Source organism: Pseudophryne corroboree, chromosome 6 (assembly GCF_028390025.1).
Source record: "Pseudophryne corroboree isolate aPseCor3 chromosome 6, aPseCor3.hap2, whole genome shotgun sequence".
Classification (NCBI taxonomy): Eukaryota; Metazoa; Chordata; class Amphibia; order Anura; family Myobatrachidae; genus Pseudophryne; species Pseudophryne corroboree.
The window spans coordinates 427,083,334-427,105,347 of record NC_086449.1 but is presented as its reverse complement, the minus strand read 5'-3'; the positions used below and the strand labels follow the sequence as shown (position 1 = coordinate 427,105,347).

At 46.0% G+C, this 22,014-nt stretch overlaps 1 protein-coding gene and 1 pseudogene across 1 annotated transcript in view; both read right to left on the bottom strand.

Moving 5' to 3' along the window:
- The window catches only part of LHFPL3 (LHFPL tetraspan subfamily member 3), a 299,565-nt gene that overhangs the window by 45,911 nt on the left and 231,640 nt on the right, over positions 1 to 22,014 (bottom strand). The window lies entirely within an intron of this gene.
- On the bottom strand, positions 7,501 to 7,619 carry LOC134937235 (5S ribosomal RNA; annotated as a pseudogene).

Sequence of the window (22,014 nt, the reverse complement as noted above, 5' to 3'; positions counted from 1 at the left end):
GTAACCCTGCAGGAGGCAGACGAGGAGATTTATGTTGTGTACACTGTGGACAAGAATTAACGTAATCTTGTACATCCTTCCTCATGGTGTTCCACCAGTAAGACCTTTGCAGAAACTTGTACATCTTCTGGGCACCGGGATGACCGGAAAACTTGGAGTTATGGACCCACTGTAGTATTCTTGGCCGGAATCTAGCTGGTACGGACATTCTTCCAGGAGGAGGAGCTGGAGTAGTTAAAGCAGCAGAGACAGAAACTGGATTTAGAATTAAACCCCGCTCAGGAGATTCATCCTCGTCTGTGGAAACTTGTGAACGGGATAGCGCATCTGCTTTAATATTGAGAGTCCCGACCCGGTACTTGATAACAAAAGAAAACCGAGTAAAGAAAAGTGCCCATCTCGCTTGGCGAGGATTCAAGCATTGTGCGGATTTGATGTACAGCAAATTTTTGTGATCCGTGTAAATGGTAAACACATGTTTAGCCCCTTCCAAAAGGTATCTCCACTCTTCCAAGGCGGACTTAATTGCCAAAAGTTCCTGGTCTCCAATAGTGTAATTTCGTTCGGCCGAAGAGAATTTACGAGAGTGGAAGCCACACGGATGTAATTTCTTATCAGAGGAGTACTGAGAGAGAACGGCCCCAACCCCGACTGAAGATGCATCAACCTCTAGGAAGAAAGGTTCATCGAAATTTGGTTGTTGGAGAACTGGAGCCGTCATGAAAGCTAACTTTAAGTGGGAAAATGCCTCAATGGCTTCGGGAGTCCACAAACTTGGATTAAAACCCTTTCTTGTCAGGGCAGTAATGGGCGCAACAATGGTGGAGAAACCTCTAATGAATTTCCTGTAGTAATTCGCAAAGCCCAGGAACCTTTGTATTGCTTTCAAAGAAAGAGGCTGAGTCCAGTCACGAATGGCAGAAAGCTTTTCCGGATCCATGCGAAGCTCCGTCCCCGAGATGATATAACCGAGGAACGGAATTGATGTTACTTCAAAGGTACATTTGGAAAGCTTAGCATAGAGGTGATTCTCTCGTAAACGGTGGAGCACTTCTTTGACTTGAGTCCTGTGTTCAACAAGATTCTTGGAAAAGATCAGTATGTCGTCCAAATATACCACAACACTCTGATATAACATGTCACGAAAGATTTCGTTGGCGAATCCCTGGAAAACAGCAGGAGCATTACTGAGACCGAACGGCATCACCAAGTATTCGTAATGCCCATCTCGGGTATTGAAGGCAGTCTTCCATTCATCCCCTTCTCGGATGCGTATAAGATTATAAGCTCCCCTCAAGTCAAGTTTGGAGAAAACGCGGGCACCACGAACCCTATCAAATAACTCTGTGATTAGTGGCAAGGGGTATTTATTCTTGATAGTAATATCGTTTAAGCCGCGGTAGTCGATGCATGGTCTCAACCCCCCGTCCTTCTTCTTCACGAAAAAGAAGCCCGCTCCAGCAGGGGAGGAAGAGAGGCGAATAAATCCCTTGAGCAGATTGGACTTAATATACTCCGACATAGCTTGAGTCTCTGGAAGTGACAGAGGATATGTGCGACCACGAGGTGGCGTCTTCCCTGGGACAAGGTCAATAGGGCAGTCCCAAGGCCTATGAGGTGGTAACAGATCAGCTGCTTGTTCCGAAAATACATCCTTGTACCCTTGATACGCCTCCGGAATATGCTCTTCATCCGTCTTGGAGGAGACACGGAACGGACAAACAGGAGTGAGTGAGACAATTAGCGTGACAAAAGGAACTCCAGGACAGAATTTGTGAAGACTTCCAGTCAATGTGGGGATTATGAATTTTTAGCCAAGGCATTCCAAGGACCAGATCATGGTGCATTTCTGGGATTACCAAGAGTTCCAGACCTTCCTGATGTAGAGCCCCGACCTGCAGCTTAACTGGCCCCGTGCGCCACATTATGAGACCCTTGGAAATTCTAGTCCCGTTGATAGCCGCCAATGAAATTGGCCGCTCGATAGGCCGTAACTTTAAACCCATGCTTTGGGCACAGGAGGAAGAAACGAAGTTCCCCGCAGCCCCGGAATCCAACAGGGCTTCACAAGACTTGGAGGCTGAATCGGTGACTAGAGTCACAGGAAGCAAACAGTTCGAAATTGGAGAAGCTTTTGTCGTAACCCCCAGCTCATCTTTCAGCCGGTCGGAGAGACCGTTCCAGAAGGCAGCTCTCAGGGCATCATTATTCCAGTGTAGTTCAGAGGCAATGGTCTGGAAATGAACCACGTACTGACCCACGGAACGGGAGCCCTGACGAACACGGAGCAAGTCGGAAGAAGCAGTGGTCATCCTGACGGGTTCGTCGAAGATTCTTCGAAAGGACGTGATGAAGTTGGTATAGTTGGAAACCACGGGATCAGATCGTTCCCATAATGGAGACACCCAATCCAAGGCAGACCCTTCCAGCAGAGAAATAATATATGCTACCTTGGACCGGTCTGTAGGAAAGTTGTGTGGAAGTAGCTCGAAATGTACCTCGCATTGGTTTAAGAAACCGCGACAATTTTTAGGATTCCCATTATAGTGGGATGGAGTAGGCAGCTGAAGGCGCGGGGTGATACCGGCCGATGGTTGGACATTGCTGGCAACGGCAACTGGTGCAACTACTGGAACAGGTGCCGGAATTACAGAGGCTAGAGAGGCCTGAATCTGATGCAGACGCCCGGACAACTGCTGGAGGTACTGCATCACCTGACCTTGTGCCGCTTCCTGACTTTGTACTCGGGAAGCCAGGTTCTGGATGGCACTTGAGTCCGTGTTCCGATTCCCCGGGTCCATGGGGCCTGAGTATACTATCACTGACCTGATTTGGGAGTGTTGTGGACTCGGGGCTTCTTCCGATGACCGGGAAGAGGAACCGCTACTGGGTCGCAGTAGAGATGGCCGGATGTAGGTCTTCCTCATGCAGGATTAAGACGGCAGGCAGGAAGCACGGAAGAATACTTGAAGGTTTCCTGAAAGACAAGACTTGTAGAGATACTGAATGCTGAGGCACAGAGGTACTTAAGTGCTGGAGACACAGGTATTGAGGCACAGTGATGCTGAGTGCTGAGGTGCTGGAGGCACAGGTACTGAGACACGGATGTGCCGGAGGCACGTGAGCGCTTGGAAGCACATAGGTCCTTGGAGGCACGGAAATGCTCGGAGACGCTTGGAGGCACGGAGATGCTTGGAGGCACGAAGGTGCTTGGAGGCACGGAAGTGCTTGGAGGCACGGAGGTGCTTGGAGGCACGGAGGTGCTTGGAGGCACAGAAGTGCTTGGAGGCACGGAAGTGCTTGGAGGCACGGAGATGCTTGTAGGCACGGAAGTGCTTGGAGGCACGGAGGTGCTTGGAGGCACGGAGGTGCTTGAAGGTACGGAGATGCTTGGAGGCACGGAAGTGCTTGGAGGCACGGAGATGCTTGGAGGCACGGAGATGCAGACACAGAGACCGCAGGAACGTGGGAGCTCTGGAAATCACAGCTTCTGTGGCAGAATCGATGATACTCAGGCACCGGATCTCTGCCCGGCGTCTGGTTTCGAATTCCCCGCCCTTGCCTGATTGGCGGAGCAGGCAGGTGACGTCAGTCCTGCTCCGCCTCCCTGACCCCACTCACGATGGCGGCGCCCTCGCTCCGGGAAGCCGCCGGAGGAACGCGCCGACCCGCCGCCGGGACCGGAGACCGCCGGGGGAAGAGAGGCGCCGGGCAGACCAGGTCACCCGCAGGGACAAGCGCGGCCGCCGCTGCCTGCGGTGAGTGACACAGGTGCCTTAGTTTTTAACATTGGCTCTGCTGAATCCTCTAAGGACAGAATAGCCTTCATTGCTCCAATTAATTCAGATATATCCTCTGAGCCGATACCTTTTACCTGTTCTTCATATGCTGTAGCAGAGTATATAGAGCTATCTATCATCATCTGATGTATCATCTTGTGTAGTCTGTGAATTTGAAGATATATTTACACTCGGTTTATCAGCTTGTTTCCTTGAAGAAGCTGTTGGTGATATACCGTAAGAAAGGAGCTGCATGTAGGGGTTAATAGTGTACCCTACTCCTGAGATTGAAGCTGTAGGGACTACCCGTTCAGCTATACTGGACAAGGCCTGTGCAAATATAGCCCAAGGTGGATCTACCTGCCGTTGAACAGGGATCTGCCTTGCAATCTGCTGAAACGCAAAACAATTTGTACATAAACCATCATGTGCCAGATCCTGAGAGCATAATCCCACTTTGCAGGATAAACATGTTATGAGTGTTGGTGTTACTGTTAATGTAACCTCGTCACCTTTGCCGCTCTTAGACATGATAATCAGCTTTTCACAGTGTACTACACAATATGTGACTGTAATCATTTTACTATATTAAAGTGATATCAATCTGACCCCATCCCATGCACCAGCATTGAGGCTCAGAAGAAATCACCGACAAACACATATAAAGTCAGCAATCACACTAGCAGTCAGTCACATGTTATATATTAATTATATGAGCATATTATCAACTACAAACACATTTCAAAGTACACTGCTCAAAAAAATAAAGGGAACACTTAAACAACACAATGTAACTCCAAGTCAATCACACTTCTGTGAAATCAAACTGTCCACTTAGGAAGCAACACTGATTGACAATCAATTTCACATGCTGTTGTGCAAATGGAATAGACAACAGGTGGGAATTATAGGCAATTAGCAAGACACCCCCAATAAAGGAGTTGTTCTGCAGGTGGTGACCACAGACCACTTCTCAGCTCCTATGCTTTCTGGCTGATGTTTTGGACACTTTTGAAAGCTGGCGGTGCTTTCACTCTGGTGGTAGCATGAGACGGAGTCTACAACCCACACAAGTGGCTCAGGTAGTGCAGCTCATCCAGGATGGCACATCAATGCGAGCTGTGGCAAGAAGGTTTGCTGTGTCTGTCAGCGTAGTGTCCAGAGCATGGAGGCGCTACCAGGAGACAGGCCAGTACATCAGGAGACGTGGAGGAGGCCGTAGGAGGGCAACAACCCAGCAGCAGGACCGCTACCTCCGCCTTTGTGCAAGGAGGAACAGGAGGAGCACGGCCAGAGCCCTGCAAAATGACCTCCAGCAAGCCACAAATGTGCATGTGTCTACTCAAACGATCAGAAACAGACTCCATGAGGGTGGTATGAGGGCCCGACGTCCACAGGTGGGGGTTGTGCTTACAGCCCAACACCGTGCAGGACGTTTGGCATTTGCCAGAGAACATCAAGATTGTCAAGTTCGCCACTGGCGCCCTGTGCTCTTCACAGATGAAAGCAGGTTCTCACTGAGCACATGTGACAGACGTGACAGAGTCTGGAGATGCCAAGGAGAACGTTCTGCTGCCTGCAACATCCTCCAGCATGACCGGTTTGGCAGTGGGTCAGTAATGGTGTGGGGTGGCATTTCTTTGGGGGGGCCGCACAGCCCCCCATGTGCTCACCAGAGGTAGCCTGACTGCCATTAGGTACCGAGATGAGATCCTCAGACCCCTTGTGAGACCATATTCTGGTGCGGTTGGCCCTGGGTTCCTCCTAATGCAAGACAATGCTAGACCTCATGTGCCTGGAGTGTGTCAGCAGTTCCTGCAAGACGAAGGCAGGATAACGAGGACTGCCCGCCCGTTCCCCAGACCTGAATCCAATTGAGCACATCTGGGACATCATGTCTCGCTCCATCCACCAACGCCATGTTGCACCACAGACTGTCCAGCAGTTGGCGGATGCTTTAGTCCAGGTCTGGGAAGAGATCCCTCAGGAGACCATCTGCCACCTCATCAGGAGCATGCCCAGGCGTTGTAGGGAGGTCATACAGGCACGTGGAGGCCCCACACACACTACTGAGCCTCATTTTGACTTGTTTTAAGGACATTACATCAAAGTTGGATCAGCCTGTAGTGTGTTTTTCCACTTTAATTTTGAGTGTGACTCCAAATCCAGACCTTCATGGGTTAATAAATTTGATTTCCATTGATAATTTTTGTGTGATTTTGTTGTCAGCACATTCAACTATGTAAAGAACAAAGTATTTAATAAGAATATTTCATTCATTCAGATCTAGGATGTGTTATTTTAGTGTTCCCTTTATTTTTTTGAGCAGTGTATGTAGGAGTACATATTACTGAATTCTGTTTTATACAGATCTTAACGTATTCAGACGCATTGCGGCACATAGGGGCACTCAAACGTACAATAACTCTCTACCCATTGATCTTTGGACCAAACATTATTAAAAATTAAACTTTTATTGAATTGTTTAAAAACTGGAGTATTTCAACTCCTGCTAAAAGGCGAAATATTAACACACTACATATACTCACATATAACACATAGTACAGATATATGTTAATTCCTCCTGGCCTCAGACATTGGACAAAAAGGTTTACTTTATAGTTAATAGTCAATAGTCAGAAATTAAAGTATGGCCTTAGGGTATTGTTAGGGATTCTGCTTCCTCGTATTTGCTGTCGCATTGAATACGAGGTGAGAGACCCTTACTTATACCAGCCAATGGAAAACAAAGGTGTAACCGGGATATATATGGTGTGCTATTTTCGGTTCTGCTGTTGGCTGATGACAGTGGGTCAGCGCAGCCAATGAGAAAACTACTGGCACCCTAAAATCCCGTTACTGAAAGGAGAAAATTAAAGCAGGCAAAGGTGGGTGGCTAATAATCTCCCTACTAAGAAAACTGTATTATTATGATAACAGATTGTCAATTTTGACTTAGGGATTAGTCAAGGGTGTGTTATTATAGTTTATATTTCTCCAATATCACCTGTGACTTAGAATCTGGACTTGGCTGTAACTTTTACCTTATGCCTGCAAGAAAGTATCATTCTCTCTACTGTCAGTGGCATGCAGTTTAGGATAACAAATGATCACTCAGCACAATAAATAAAAAAGGAAGCTGGCATGGCCTTAGGGTTGCAAAGTGGGAGAAAACAGAAGGCTCTTGTGTGGGCGCACTCTTAGAAAGAAAGTAAGTAATATATAACAATTTTATAGAATGCTTAAAACATAACTTTTATTAATATTATTACAACACAAATACCTTTCCCAAAGATCTGTCACTGAAGATACAGATTTGAATATATAATAAAATTAAAATTGTTCTGGTCTCTTTATTGTAATGAGTGTTTGGAAAGGTTGTAGACACAGATTAGTCATACCCCCATTTCCCCTGACCAGTACAGGATTTCTGTATTGATGGAACCAAAGGATGGTCAAGACACAGTTATATATAAGAAAAAGCTCATGGGCTGTAGATAACTAGAGTGGTGATCAGCAGTCACACCTCTAGGGATAACACACCTGAATTACATACAAATATCATAATTTGAGAAAAATTTTCTTAGAAGATTTATGGGCATCATGAAGTCAGTAAAGGAAACTACTGATATTGTAAACACTGTGATAGAAGAATTGCAGGATAGAATTAGTGGTGATACTGCTGTTGGTGTGTTTTTATCACATAAGTGAGGAAAATCCTGCTCTACAACACCAGGTATTCGCAGGCAGTCTCCTTTCCTGATACTGACCTGGCCCAACGCTGTTTAGCTTCCAAGATCAGACGAGATCGGGCGCTGACAGCGTGGTATGGTAGTAGAGAATTATATGTACACCAATGAGAGTGCACCTATATAAGAATTATGAAATTACAAGAAAACAGAGAAGAAAATAATAAGAAAAAGAATAGTGAAAATATGTGGATCTGCTTTTCACGTTAGACCCGGTTCCAAAATTCCCACTATTGTGGTACAATGTTCCGGGAATCGTGAATGAGAGTCCACGAAATTGGTGATAATAGGATATAATGGTTGGATAATGTATATGTTTATGCTGTTCAATTTAACAGAGTCAAACAGACCTCTTAGCTACTGCACACATTGTGATTAATCCAAACTCTGTATACCAGGTATAATGAGAGGAAAATCCAGTGGGAGATAGAAAAAAATCACAAAATAAGGGCACAGTTGAGTCTATTATGGAATATAGATAATTAGAGCCTTTGGTGTATGAAGTTCACAGAGCACAAGGCATAAAACACATACAGAAGAGGGAAAAGAGTAATCCCTATAAAGAAGATACAGTTATCACAAAATTGCAAGTGTTTATAAAAGAGAGAGAGAAGATCAAATCATAGATGCCAAACAAATATGAAGAGTATGTAATAAGTTAATGATAATTAGTAATGAAATCATTAATTTCTCCAGCTTGGCCTCAGTTAAGGAAAGTATTGAGTACTTAATTCAGCTGCTGTGGAGACCCCTCAAACACACTATAATACATATTCGAGATGACATATGTGATAAAGGAGACACATTAATATGAATCTCCTGGAGGTGTTACTATCTGTGGCAAGAAGCCACAAGATAGTGGGGGCTTACGGTTCACCGAAAAATAGGAGAGCCAAGGAAACCGAGCAGGTGTAATAGGCTGATGCCAGAATGGAACTGTGTAGACGAGACCCCTTGCAGAAAACGCGTTTCACCCTTAGGCTTGTTCACTTCCGGGTTCCATGTGGTCCGGTGGGGGGAACAGGCTTTTGTAGCAGCAGAGAGTAAAAATTAACCAATCAGGACGTATTGGCTGACATTAGTGTTACCGCTTGAGTCCGCGGTTGCTAGGAGACGGCGTTACGGAGGTTAGGACGGAAGACGGAAATTTAATTGGTGGATGAAGTCTCGCGGGATTGCGGACGCCATCTTAGGTAGGGGAATTAGAAAAATTAGACTCAGGGCAAGCTCAGGGCATAAGGGGATTGGTGTAATGCTCGAGAGCATCACAGAATTGGTGTGCTAATCGAAATGTATAGAGAGGTGTAAAAAAGCTTATTATAAAATATATAAATGTCAACGGGAGCGTGGAAAAAGGGGGAATAGGTCTGGATAGTATATAACTAGGCAGATATATATAAAATTTGAAAATTGCTGGGCCGGCATGAATAAAGAGAAGTGTGTTATTAGAGGCTGATGACGCCATACTGGTTAAGGGAATATCTGTGGGCAAGTAAGGTATAATTCGTGATATGGGGAAAGTGGTGTTGGAAAAAAGGGGGGAAATGATTAGAATCTAATAATGGGTGGGTGTGTAGAGGTGATAAGGAGTGATTGTTACATAGGAGTGATGGGGATAAAAATAAGAATTTACTTACCGATAATTCTATTTCTCGGAGTCCGTAGTGGATGCTGGGGTTCCTGAAAGGACCATGGGGAATAGCGGCTCCGCAGGAGACAGGGCACAAAAAAGTAAAGCTTTACTAGGTCAGGTGGTGTGCACTGGCTCCTCCCCCTATGACCCTCCTCCAGACTCCAGTTAGGTACTGTGCCCGGACGAGCATACACAATAAGGGAGGCATTTTGAATCCCGGGTAAGACTCATACCAGCCACACCAATCACACCGTACAACTTGTGATCTAAACCCAGTTAACAGTATGACAACAGAAAGGGCCTCTTAAAGATGGCTCCTTAACAATAACCCGAATTAGTTAACAATAACTATGTACAAGTATTGCAGATAATCCGCACTTGGGATGGGCGCCCAGCATCCACTACGGACTCCGAGAAATAGAATTATCGGTAAGTAAATTCTTATTTTCTCTATCGTCCTAAGTGGATGCTGGGGTTCCTGAAAGGACCATGGGGATTATACCAAAGCTCCCAAACGGGCGGGAGAGTGCGGATGACTCTGCAGCACCGAATGAGAGAACTCCAGGTCCTCCTTTGCCAGGGTATCAAATTTGTAAAATTTTACAAACGTGTTCTCCCCCGACCACGTAGCTGCTCGGCAGAGTTGTAATGCCGAGACCCCTCGGGCAGCCGCCCAAGATGAGCCCACCTTCCTTGTGGAGTGGGCTTTTACAGTTTTAGGCTGTGGCAGGCCTGCCACAGAATGTGCAAGTTGAATTGTGTTACAAATCCAACGAGCAATCGACTGCTTAGAAGCAGGTGCGCCCAACTTGTTGGGTGCATACAATATAAACAGCGAGTCAGATTTTCTGACTCCAGCCGTCCTTGCAATGTATATTTTTAAGGCTCTGACAACGTCCAACAACTTGGAGTCCTCCAAGTCGCTAGTGGCCGCAGGCACCACAATAGGTTGGTTCAGATGAAATGCTGATACCACTTTAGGGAGAAAATGCGGACGAGTCCGCAGTTCTGCCCTATCCGAATGGAAGATTAGATAAGGACTTTTATAAGATAAAGCCGCCAATTCAGATACTCTCCTGGCAGAGGCCAGGGCTAGTAACATAGTCACTTTCAATGTGAGATATTTCAAATCCACCTTTTTCAATGGTTCAAACCAATGGGATTTGAGGAAATCTAAAACTACATTTAGATCCCACGGTGCCACCGGAGGCACCACAGGAGGCTGTATATGCAGTACTCCCTTGACAAAAGTCTGGACCTCAGGGACAGAGGCCAATTCTTTTTGGAAGAATATTGACAGGGCCGAAATTTGAACCTTAATGGATCCCAATTTGAGACCCATAGATAATCCTGATTGCAGGAAATGTAGGAAACGACCCAGTTGGAATTCCTCCGTCGGAACCCTCCGATCCTCGCACCACGCTACATATTTTCGCCAAATGCGGTGATAATGTTTCACGGTGACTTCCTTCCGTGCCTTAATCAAGGTAGGAATGACTTCTTCTGGAATGCCTTTCCCTTTTAGGATCTGGCGTTCAACCGCCATGCCGTCAAACGCAGCCGCGGTAAGTCTTGAAAAAGACAGGGACCCTGCTGTAGCAGGTCCCTTCTCAGAGGTAGAGGCCACGGTTCGTCCGTGAGCATCTCTTGAAGTTCCGGATACCAAGTCCTTCTCGGCCAATCCGGAACCACTAGTATTGTTCTTACTCTTCTTTGCCGTATGATCTTCAATACCTTTGGTATGAGCGGCAGAGGAGGAAACACATACACTGACTGGTACACCCAAGGAGTTACCAGTGCGTCCACAGCTATTGCCTGTGGATCTCTTGACCTGGCGCAATAATTGTCCAGTTTCTTGTTGAGGCGAGACGCCATCATGTCTACAATTGGTCTTTCCCAACGGTCTATTAACATGTTGAAGACTTCTGGATGTAGACCCCACTCTCCCGGATGAAGATCGTGTCTGCTGAGGAAGTCTGCTTCCCAGTTGTCCACGCCCGGGATGAACACTGCTGACAGTGCTATCACGTGATTCTCCGCCCAGCGAAGAATCTTGGCAGCTTCTGCCATTGCACTCCTGCTTCTTGTGCCGCCCTGCCTGTTTACATGGGCGACCGCCGTGATGTTGTCCGACTGAATCAACACCGGCTTTCCTTGCAGGAGAAGTTCCGCCTGGCTTAGAGCATTGTAGATTGCTCTTAGTTCCAGAATGTTTATGTGAAGAGACTTTTCCAGACTCGTCCATACTCCCTGGAAGTTTCTTCCTTGTGTGACTGCTCCCCAGCCTCTCAGGCTGGCGTCCGTGGTCACCAGGATCCAATCCTGAATGCCGAATCTGCGGCCTTCTAATAGGTGAGCCTTCTGCAACCACCACAGAAGTGACACCCTTGTCTTTGGTGACAGGGTTATTCGCAGGTGCATCTGCAGATGCGACCCTGACCATTTGTCCAACAGATCCCTTTGGAATATTCTTGCATGGAATCTGCCGAATGGAATTGCTTCGTAAGAAGCCACCATTTTTCCCAGGACTCTTGTGCATTGATGTACTGACACTTTTCCTGGTTTTAGGAGGTTCCTGACCAGATCGGATAACTCCTTGGCTTTTTCCTCTGGAAGGAAAACCTTTTTCTGAACCGTGTCCAGAATCATTCCTAGGAACAGCAGACGAGTTGTCGGGATTAAATGGGATTTTGGAATATTCAGAATCCACCCGTGTTGTCTTAGCACCTCTTGAGATAGTGCTAAAGCTGTCTCCAGCTGTTCTCTGGACCTTGCCCTTATTAGGAGATCGTCCAAGTATGGGATAACTAATACGCCTTTTCTTCGAAGAAGAATCATCATCTCGGCCATTACCTTGGTAAAGACCCGAGGCGCCGTGGACAATCCGAACGGCAGCGTCTGAAACTGATAGTGACAGTTTTGAACAATGAACCTGAGGTACCCCTGGTGTGCGGGGTAAATCGGAACGTGTAGATACGCATCCTTGATGTCCAAGGATACCATAAAGTCCCCTTCTTCCAGGTTCGCTATCACTGCTCTGAGTGACTCCATCTTGAACTTGAACTTTTTTATGTAGAGGTTCAAGGACTTCAGATTTAGAATAGGCCTTACCGAGCCATCCGGCTTCGGTACCACAAATAGAGTGGAATAATACCCCTTTCCTTGTTGTAATAGGGGTACTTTGACTATCACCTGCTGAGCGTACAGCTTGTGAATGGCTTCCAACACCCTCTCCCTTTCGGAAGAGACGGTTGGTAAGGCAGACTTCAGGAAACGATGAGGAGGATCCGTCTCTAATTCCAACCTGTACCCCTGAGATATTATCTGCAGGATCCAGGGGTCTACCTGCGAGTGAGCCCACTGCGCGCTGTAATTTTTGAGACGGCCCCCCACTGTCCCCGAGTCCGCTTGAGAGGCCCCAGCGTCATGCTGAGGTTTTTGCAGGAGCCGGGGAGGGCTTCTGTTCCTGGGAAGGAGCTGCCTGTTGGTGTCTCTTCCCTCTTCCTCTGCCTCGTGGCAGGTACGACAAGCCCTTTGCTCTCTTATTTTTGTAGGAGCGAAAAGGCTGCGGTTGAAAGGTCGGTGCCTTTCTCTGTTGGGGAGTGACTTGAGGTAAAAAAGTGGATTTCCCGGCAGTAGCCGTGGCCACCAAGTCTGATAGACCAACTCCAAATAACTCCTCCCCTTTATACGGCAAAACCTCCATGTGACGTTTTGAATCCGCATCGCCTGTCCACTGTCGTGTCCATAAGGCTCTTCTGGCTGAAATGGACATAGCACTCACCCGAGATGCCAGTGTGCAAATATCCCTCTGTGCATCACGCATATAGATAAATGCATCCTTTATTTGTTCTAACGACAGTAAAACATTGTCCCTATCTAGGGTATCAATATTTTCAATCAGGGATTCTGACCAAACTACTCCAGCACTGCACATCCAGGCAGTTGCTATAGCTGGTCGTAGTATAACACCTGCATGTGTGTATATATTCTTTTGAATAACTTCCATCTTTCTATCTGATGGATCCTTAAGTGCGGCCGTCTCAGGAGAGGGTAACGCCACTTGTTTGGATAAGCGTGTGAGCGCCTTGTCCACCTTAGGGGGTGTTTCCCAGCGCGCCCTAACCTCTGGCGGGAAAGGGTATAATGCCAATAACTTTTTTGAAATTATCAACTTTTTATCAGGAGCAACCCACGCTTCATCACACACGTCATTTAATTCTTCTGATTCAGGAAAAACTGTTTGTAGTTTTTTCACACCATACATAATACCCTGTTTTACGGTATCTGTAGTATCAGCTAAATGTAACGTCTCCTTCATTGCCAAAATCATATAACGTGTGGCCCTACTGGAAAATACGTTTGAATTTCTACCGTCGTCACTGGAATCAGTGCCCGTGTCTGGGTCTGTGTCGACCGACTGAGGCAAAGGGCGTTTTACAGCCCCTGACGGTGTTTGAGGCGCCTGGACAGGCATTAATTGATTGTCCGGCCGCCTCATGTCCTCAACTGACTGTTTAAGGGAAGATAAACCATCACGTAATTCCACAAATAAAGGCATCCATTCTGGTGTCGACCCCCTGGGGGGTGACATCTGCATATTTGGCAATTGCTCCGCCTCCACACCAATATCGTCCTCATACATGTCGACACCACGTACCGACACACACCGCAAACTCACAGGGAATGCTCTAATGAAGACAGGACCCACTAGCCCTTTTGGGGAGACAGAGGGAGAGTCTGCCAGCACACACCACAAAGCGCTATATATACAAGGGATATCCTTATATTAAGTGCTCCCTTATAGCTGCTTTAATATATATATATATAGCCATTAATGTGCCCCCCCTCTCTGTTTTACCCTGTTTCTGTAGTGCAGTGCAGGGGAGAGACCTGGGAGCCGTTCTGACCAGCGGAGCTGTGACAGAAAATGGCGCCGTGTGCTGAGGAGATAGGCCCCGCCCCTTTTTCGGCGGGTTCTTCTCCCGCTATTTTTCCAGTCAGGCAGGGGTTAAATATCTCCATATAGCCCCTATGGGCTATATGTGAGGTATTTTTAGCCTTGTATAAGGTTTATATTTGCCTCTCAGAGCGCCCCCCCCCAGCGCTCTGCACCCTCAGTGACTGCCCAGTGAAGTGTGCTGAGAGGAAAATGGCGCACAGCTGCAGTGCTGTGCGCTACCTTATGAAGACTGAGGAGTCTTCAGCCGCCGGTTTCCGGACCTCTTCACGCTTCAGCATCTGCAAGGGGGTCGGCGGCGCGGCTCCGGGACCGGACTCCACGGCTGGGCCTGTGTTCGATCCCTCTGGAGCTAATGGTGTCCAGTAGCCAAGCAGCAAATCCACTCTGCATGCAGGTGAGTTTACTACTTTCCCCCTAAGTCCCACGTTGCAGTGATCCTGTTGCCAGCAGGACTCACTGTAAAGAAAAAAACCTAAACTAAACTTTCTCTAAGCAGCTCTTTAGGAGAGCCACCTAGATTGCACCCTTCTCGTTCGGGCACAAAATCTAACTGGAGTCTGGAGGAGGGTCATAGGGGGAGGAGCCAGTGCACACCACCTGACCTAGTAAAGCTTTACTTTTTTGTGCCCTGTCTCCTGCGGAGCCGCTATTCCCCATGGTCCTTTCAGGAACCCCAGCATCCACTTAGGACGATAGAGAAAATAGAAAGATGGATGATGCTATAAAGTTGGTAACGAGGTGAAAGTGAGGAGGGCAAGTGAAAAAGGTGATGAGATGACAAGGTCCAAATTTGGGGAAGGAAAAGATCCGAGGGTGTGAGAGGGATGAAAAAATGGTGAAAATAATATATAAAATATAAGGGATGGGGAATTATTTTTTTCTCGGAAGACCTGAGAAGCAGGTAAAAATGAAGGGAGAAATGAAGTGCAATTCAGAAATTGGGAGTGTGACGTGGGAGGGGGGTGAGGGTTGGTTATACTACTTAATATCATATGGTGTGTCTGGGATGTGAAATTATACAAGGGCTCTGTAGGTATATGGATTCAATGTAAATGAGGAGGCTTATGGGAAGAGGCTGGGGAATGGTAGTGAGTGAAAATATGTGAGGAGAAGAGGAAAAGGGGGAGCGGGAAAAGGGGGAGAAAAGAGGGGAATGGGGGGGGGGGAAAGAGAAGAAAGGAGAAGAAATGTATATGTTAAATATAATGTAAAAATCTATGTAAAATATATGAAAATATATAAAAATATGAAATACTGTGATGGGATAATGGATAAAGGTTGAGATAGTTAGCAAAAAATAAATAAATAAAAAATAAAAAAGTAAAAGAAGGGTTTGAAGATTAAAAAATTTGGACGGAAAATGTTATTGAGACTGAAAAGAGGTATCAATGGAGGAATACGGAGAAATCACAGAAAGGCTCCATAATTGATGGTTTCATGTATGGCCTTAGGGTATACATCGGGGTTCTGCTATCCCGTATTTGCTGTTGCACTGGATACGGGGTGAGAGACCCTTACTAATACCAGCCAATGGGAGCCAAAGTAATGCAGAATATATCAGATGCGCCTCCTAGCCCCTAATCCTGGCTGATGACAATAGGTCAGCGAAGCCAGAAGAGAGCTGAGAGCACTCCAATAATCTGGTTTAGAATGAAGCAAGTATAGAATGTTCAAAAGAGGATATTAGATCCTGCCCATTTTGTATATATGACCATATCACGTATATATTTCAATCAGAATTGCTTGAAATGGTATTTGGTAAAGATAGGCAGGAGAAAAACACAATGAATCATTGCCAGATATATGTTTCCACATTCAAAGAAATCATTAGATACTGTAACAATGTTTCTATACCCTGCAATCCCAGCAGTATACGTGTGTTTTCAATACTCCCATACATCTAACTAGCAAAGTCTTGCTCCTCAAATTACTGTTTATGACCATTGGATTAAATAGCTATAGCCCAATGTTATATTTCTGACCACTGAATTAACTTTATTTATACAATGCCAGTGCTGGTTCCTCACAATTCATTATGTATATCTTATTGTTATACTCCCTATGACAGCATACTCGGGAGAGGAGGCAGCTACTGAGCATATAAAGGACACAGTTTCAAAAGTACATCACACATGAAACATTGTCCTACTGAACCTGTACACTCGAGCAGCCCGCTGTGCGCATCTAGCGGGACGCCTGAACACTCCTTCCTCCTGACGTACGTTTCGCCATGGGCGGCTTGCTCACAGGGGGAGAACAGCTCACACTGAAGGTCATCCGTAGGGGCTCTTTACAACGCTTACTCCGCCTCTAATTACAGCTTAATCTGTAGAAGCTGCACAGGACGTGTACGAATGTCATCACCCTCCCTCTCATAAATATGTACGAGGGGTGTGAAACATTAACACATATATTAAGTGACGATCTGATTCTTATGTAACTGCTTCTTTTATAACTGTAACTCTGTAACCATATTTATACATATTATACTTAATGATATACTGTACATGTTCTTTTGTATGTATACCCTTTTAATATCAAATATATATATATATATATATATATATCTGAGCGTTGGACCTCAGCATACAAATGTGTGCGACTGCTTGCTTTCTCTTAAGGGATATAGTGTTGCGACGTTCAGTGCACTTTTATTGTATATGGTAATAAGATGCGCCTTGTGTCCGCAGTATATATTAACACTGGTATTGAAATGTTTATTTAAAATAATTTGAAATTCACATCAGTCATGAAAAAACTTTATAAACCTTAAAAGGAAATGTCTTCATATTTCAGATTTGTGAACAAATTTACAATGCCTATATACAGATGTGTCCTCAGACATCTTCGCTCAATAAGCCACACAATGGGTGATGCCTGGTGCAAATAAGCCAACCGGTCACGTGCTTGTCTGCTGGTATGTGGTCAATTTACCTACAGATGGAGCCACGCTAATCGTGGCTCAGTCTGTGCCTGGGGGCACGCCCATAGCAGCATATGGGGCGCGCGCACGCACACCATTCACTTTAATGGGAGCTTCTCTATGCACTCCCGTAGCGGGGTTGGGCGCCGAATTGCCTAGTCCAGCCCGGAGAGCACGTCTGCGATGGAGCCGCACTAGATGAGTGCGGCTCCATCTGTACAATCACAATCCCAACGGTCAAAATAGTGACAACCATTGACCGATGGTCAAAAGCCCAACAAGGTCAAAATTCAGACATTTAAAATACAGACAAGGTAAAAAATACAGACATTTAAAATGTCGGCAGGTCAAAAAGTTGACATGAGTTTTTCATGATTTTTTTTATTGAAACCGACTTGTTCATACTTTACCATCTCAGTGGACATGGAGGGGGAATATAATAGTGTGCCGAGTGCAGCATAGTGAGCACACGCGGTACACTTATACGGTGTCTATGTAGACCTATGTCAACATATACACAAAAAACAATGAAAACTTGTGTCAACTTTTTGACCTGTAGACATTATGAATGTCGGTATTTTGACCGTGTCAGTATTTTAAATGCAGGTATTTTGACCGTCGTTCAATTGTTTTCGGTATTTTGACCATCGGGATTTTGATTGTGGGTATTTCATACTAAACCCTTTCTGCTAGCGTCTGGCATCTTTTCTTGCCAAAAATTTCTTTGTCACAGTATGATGTGACTAGAACGCACTAGAAGACTGTGCTGATTAATTTAATATGTAACCCTTGTATATCTGTGTGCTACAGAGTCTGTATACGGAGCAGAACAGAACTTGATATGGAAAAAAAAAAGCCACGGCGTTGCATCGTAGCACTTTGTATGCAGATTCAGAGACTCAGTACCACACAGATATACAAGTGTCAAAAGACTCCCAACGCTAGCAGAATCCCACAGGACCTGGTGTGCCAAGAGGGGATGTTTGCACGACTGCAGCAAAGATGTATGAAGATGCAAATTAACAAGGACAGCGTTGGCGCTCCTCGGAGCAGGATACTTCTGTGCTCCTGTGGTATCCCCCTCCACAGCCAAAGCATGTGACATCATGACATCACACAGCGGAGGATGCCTCGGCAGTGCCTTGCAAGGTAGCTGGGCACCTGGCGTATTCTAAGAATGTGCTGTTGCCGCCCCATCAGACTTGGGTGGCATCGATGACATAAAAAATGGTTTATTAAAAGATTTTTTTCCCTTTACATCTTTTTTTTATTTTTTACTATAATTATTTAGTTTTTTAATTGGAAATTACTACTTGAAGACAAAGTCTGGGTATCAAAGGAAATGCATGTGTGCTGTATAGCAGAGCAACTGCCCCTACAACACTGTAATTATAAATTGTCAAGGTGTGTATTAAAAGGTTGACCTTTTTGTCTGTTCTTTTCCAATCTGGCGAATTAGCCTGCATTTACGGTAGGTGAAACATATGTCCAGCTACTTATCTACAGGCACCCACCTTGGCACCACAAATCCCAACCCAAAGGAAGAATCCTATATGACTGGCACAACTGATAAATATCACTTATTTGCTTATTTCTAAGCCTGTATAAACAACATTGTTTAGATTACACTGTACCATCAATTTTATATCCCTTGTATATCAGTTGTAACCCCCATACTTTACTGAATTTCACTCATCCCTGTTCCCCTCCATTGTAATCTCACTCTCCAGTTTACTATCCATAAGGATACATTGGAGGGCAGCAGAAACAAGGGAGAGGACATATGAGCCTTTTTGTTGATACACTTACTATAAAGGTACATTCTCGGCATATATACGTGATTCATTCTTAAGAGGAATATTTATACCTCATAATGTTGTAATAGCTGTCAAATATACACACACACACACACACAGGGAACATGGACTGATACTCACCCTGTCTGTGTGGCAACTTGCTCCAGTGCCCTCTAGTACTTTAACGATACTGAGCAGTGATCCAACAAGCAGCGGCTTGCTGGGTGGTTGCTTGCTTTGCTGTGATATGGAATAAACCCACTTTTCTACGTTACTGAATCGTTCCGTCTCCAAGTGCCACTGCCTGTTGGATCATTGGTCAGTATCTATCTATCTATATGTCTTTTTGGTAGCACACACCTCTGGAGATACAGGTTACCTCTGGTGTATATCACTGTGTTGGGACGGTATTAAAAGGATACATATTTGTGCAAGCAGGTATCTTTTAAAGAAAAATTTCACCTGGCAAACATGCATTCTATATTTTGTCTTTTGTTCTTAACAGAATTATAAACTATCAAAAAAAATTAAAATACAGCCATAATGGACCTGTGATTGACAGCGTGACATATCACCCACCATTGTTAACTATATAACAGAACTGTCTGGTACAAATTTTATATACCTATATATTTTGCTTCTTAATGTGTATACCCAAATGTTTTTCTCCACATATTGTATGTGTGGATAAATGTAAAACACAATTCTACTGTGGATATTTTTACAGAACAAGTACTGTGGTAATAAAAAGGTATAGTGGATACCATAGAACAGTAAGCGGTATATGCAATTAGCGGCGAATCGCGGCAAATTATCGGCCGTTTTTTAATTCGACCGTCCAATTTCGGCAAGTGGGTGCCGAAATTGACCATATTCAATAAAAAACGGATTCGACAGTCCCGCGGGCGAAAAACGGCCGATTTGACGGATTTTGATCCGTTTTTTTAAAAACGGGAAAAAACACGAAAAAAAATGGCGTGGGGTCCCCCCTCCAAAGCATAACCAGCCTCGGGCTCTTCGAGCTGGTCCTGGTTCTAAAAATGCGGGGGAAAAATGCACAGGGGATCCCCCGTATTTTTAAAACCAGCACCGGGCTCTGAGCCTGGTGCTGGTGCAAAAAATACGGGGGACAAAAAGAGTAGGGGTCCCCCGTATTTTTTACACCAGCATCGGGCTCCACTAGCTGGACAGATAATGCCACAGCCGGGGGTCACTTTTATACAGTGCCCTGCGGCCGTGGCATTAAATATCCAACTAGTCACCCCTGGCCGGGGTACCCTGGGGGAGTGGGGACCCCTTCAATCAAGGGGTCCCCCCCCAGCCACCCAAGGGCCAGGGGTGAAGCCCGAGGCTGTCCCCCCCATCCAAGGGCTGCGGATGGGAGGCTGATAGCCTTGAGAAAATGTAAAGAATATTGTTTTTTCCAGTAGTACTACAAGTCCCAGCAAGCCTCCCCCGCAAGCTGGTACTTGGAGAACAACAAGTACCAGCATGCGGGAGAAAAACGGGCCCGCTGGTACCTGTAGTACTACTGGAAAAAAAATACCCAAATAAAAACAGGAGACACACACCTTGAGAGTAAAACTTTATTGCACACCTGCCGACACACACATACTTACCTATGTTGACCCGCCGACTGCCACGTCTCCGACGATCCGGGGTACCTGTGAAAAAAATTAGACTCACCTGATCCAGTGTCCAGAGATAAATCCACGTACTTGGCAAAAAACCAACACGAACACCCGACCAAGCCGGACTGAAAGGGGTCCCATGTTTACACATGGGACCCCTTTCCCCCGAATGTGCCGGGATCCCACGTGACTCCTGTCACTGAGGTCCCTTCAGCCAATCAGGAAGCGCTACTTCGTGGCGCTCACCTGATTGGCTGTGCGCGTCTGAGCTCAGACAGCGCATCGCACAGCTCCCTCCATTACTTTCAATGGTGGGAACTTTGCCGTCAGCGGTGGGGTTACCCGCGGTCAGCCGCTGACCGCGGGTGACCTCACCACTAACTGCAAAGTTCCCACCATTGAATATAATGGAGAGGCTTTGCGATGCGCTGTTTGACAGCTCAGACGCGCAGCCAATTAGCACAGTGCAAGGACGTTGCGCTCGCTGATTGGCTTAAGAGACCTTTCAGTGACAGCAGTCACGGGGGGGGGGGGGGGGGGGGTCTCTCTGCATTCGGGGAAAGGGGTCCCATGTGTAAACATGGGACCCCTTTCAGTCCGCTGGTCCGGGTGTTCGTGTTGTTTTTTTGCCAAGTACGAGGATTTATCTCTGGACACTGGATTGAGGTGAGTATAATTTTTTTCACAGGTACCCCGGATCGTCGGAGACGAGACGTGGCAGTCGGCGGGTCAACATAGGTAAGCATGTGTGTGTCGGCAGGTGTGCAATAAAGTTTTACTCTCAAGGTGTGTGTCTCCTGTTTTTATTTGGGTATTTTTTTTCCAGTAGTACTACAGGTACCAGCGGGCCCGTTTTTCTCCCGCATGCTGGTACTTGTGGTTCTCCAAGTACCAGCTTGCGGGGGAGGCTTGCTGGGACTTGTAGTACTACTGGAAAAAACAATACTCTTTACATTTTCTCAAGGCTATCAGCCTCCCATCCGCAGCCCTTGGATGGGGGGGACAGCCTCGGGCTTCACCCCTGGCCCTTGGGTGGCTGGGGGGGGACCCCTTGATTGAAGGGGTCCCCACTCCCCCAGGGTACCCCGGCCAGGGGTGACTAGTTGGATATTTAATGCCACGGCCGCAGGGCGCTGTATAAAAGTGACCCCCCGCTGTGGCATTATCTGCCCAGCTAGTGGAGCCCGATGCTGGTGTAAAAAATACGGGGGACCCCTACTCTTTTTGTCCCCCGTATTTTTTTGCACCAGCACCAGGCGCAGAGCCCGGTGCTGGTTTTAAAAATACGGGGGACCCCCTGTCCATTTCCCCCCCGGATTTTTAGAACCAGGACCGGCTCGAAGAGCCCGAGGCTGGTTATGCTTTGGAGGGGGGACCCCACGCTATTTTTTTCCGGGATTTTACCATTCCATCTCAAATAAAATAAAAATAATATTTTAAAAAATATATAAATAATACTTGTGCCTCCCAAAAAGACAAACCAAGTACCTAATCCCTTCTAATATAAATAGATATGCTATTACCAATAAAAAAAACACTA